Source organism: Helobdella robusta, assembly GCF_000326865.2.
Source record: "Helobdella robusta unplaced genomic scaffold HELROscaffold_9, whole genome shotgun sequence".
Lineage (NCBI taxonomy): Eukaryota > Metazoa > Annelida > Clitellata > Rhynchobdellida > Glossiphoniidae > Helobdella > Helobdella robusta.
Genome location: NW_008705512.1, coordinates 1,733,941 through 1,736,641, shown reverse-complemented (window position 1 = coordinate 1,736,641; position 2,701 = coordinate 1,733,941).

The following is a 2,701-nucleotide window of genomic DNA, read 5'->3' as shown; positions in this document are numbered from 1 at the left end:
TTTCTATCTATCCTAGCTACAATTAAAATTATCCCTATCTAATTTACCAATATATAGCTACCTAATGTAATGCGTGTGATTGAGTATTTTTGCTAAATGACGCATCTCAAATAAATAAAAATGGTAAAATAGAAAGAAAGATTAAGACGTAGAGAGTAAGACCTGTAAGTAACCGCGCAAACTCTATATAACTCTATATAAAATACCACCACACAAACATACATGATGTATGTATATATGCATGTATGAGCAACCGCCAAAGAACCCTTTTAAAATAAAAAAAATACAACATACAACTACAACTCTACATAACCGAGCAAACTTTACATAACGCGCTATCTCTATATAATTCTATATAACCGCGCAAAACTCTATATAACTCTATATAACCACACAAACTACTACATTCAATCAATAAAAATCCCACTAAAACCAGGAACCACCGCGTACCTGCTGAATGTATTGTGTAAAACAAAACAAAAAAAAACACAAAACAAAAAACACACACGAAGTAGAGTAAAAGAATAGATGTGCCTAACCTACCTATGTAAATAAATTACCTTATGCCATTGCCTACCTATATAATAAATTAATCTCACCTACCTATGTTTCATTTCATTAACTTAACTAAGACTCATGAAGAAACAGATAAAGGAGTAAAAAAGAACATAAAATACTACCATACAGACAAACATGATGTATGTATGTATGTATGTATGTATGTATGTATGTATGTATGTATGTATGTATGTATGTATGTATGTATGTATGTATGTATGTATGTATGTATGTATGTAGGTATGTATGTATGTATGTATGTATGTATGTATGTATGTATGTATGTATGTATGTATGTATGTATGTATGTATGTATGTATGTATGTATGTATGTATGTATGTATGTATGTATGTATGTATGTATGTATGTATGTATGTATGTATGTATGTATGTATGTATGTATGTATGTATGTATGTATGTATGTATGTATGTATGTATGTATGTATGTATGTATGTATGTATGTATGTATGTATGTATGTATGTATGTATGTATGTATGTATGAGCAATCGCCAAAGAATCACCTAAAATAAAAAAATACAACATACAAACACACAAACCACCCTCTATAACTCTATTTGACCGCGCAACTCTCTATAGTAAAAATAAATAAAAATATAGAAAACGTAAAATAAAAAAAAATGAGACCAGGCGCTCAGACAACGGTGCTAAGAGCCTGGTCTCATTTAAACGTGTTCTCGACTCATATTTATACCAGTTCCATTCATACAATCTTATCATTTCAATCATTGATCATTTCAATCATTTTATCATGATATCATTCTTATCATTTCAATCATGATATAAAAACATGTTCCAAAAATGGAACGTTAGGCTGTTAAAGGTTAATAAAAAACTCTATTTAATGTATATAAATTATTAATATAGGTGCTTAACAACAGTATATTAACTATACTAAAATGAATTCAACAAACGCCTACAGACTTTCGTACACAGGTCTACCTAGTTGAATTCCTCCAACGTAATCGAGATTAGGGATGCACCGAAGTTCGGCCCCGGCTCCGGCCCCGGCCAAAATCCGGCTTTTTTCAAATCCGGCCGAATCCGGCCCCGGCCGGATTTGGTAGCCGGATTTAGGGCCGGATTTAAGCGTCTATCAACTTTTAAAAATGTTATAAATAGAAAAAAAAATTTTATTGAATGGGACAATTTTGAGCTGGACAATTTTCTTTATGCTATAACATGGGTTATGCATAAATTATAAGCTGATATTCGTGTAAAAGAACTTGTGCACGTGTATATACTATATAATTGTGTATGACTGATCATATAGATACAATATATATATAATATATATATAATATATATAATATATAATATATATAATATATAATATATATAATATATAATATATAATATATAATATATATATATATATATATATCTTTATATATATATAAAGATATCTCTCTCTCTCTCTCTCTCTATATATATATGTAAGATTGTTTCTAAATAAAACCTGATTTATTAATCTGTAAAACAGTTTATTCAAACAAATTAAATGTCATATAATCAAATAATATAAAATAATACAGAGATATAAATTAAAGAAAACATACCTGTAAAACAGTAATCAATTACAGGCTTATTCATACGAAACTCATAAATCAAATAAATTATATAATATGTCAATCACGTGGTGCAGCACATTTATCGCAGCACATTTATCGAAGCACATTTATCGAAACCCAAACAAAGATCAAACATATAACAAAGATATTGAATATCATAGATATGAAATAAATACATAAATGTGGTTACATTTACATCTCCCCCCTTCACGTTACTTTTTGAGGAATATAAAGTGACAATTTGTTAATATGAAAAAGATTAGATTGTTTTTTTTTTTCTTCCACAGTCTACTTCAAAAATCGATGAAGAAACTTTCTTGAGAATTTTAAACGGACCAACTCTTATTTTATCCATCTTACTTCGGTTGAGTCTATTACCATTCTGGATATAGACTTGGTCGCCCACTTTAAATTCATATTCTTGTCGATTTTTATCAATTCGTTTTTTGTTCATTTCAAAGTTTTGCTGGGAATTCTTACATGCTTGCATTCTATCTGCTATTATATCGCTTTCTGGTAGGTCATCTGGGATGATAGCTGACCTTGTGCC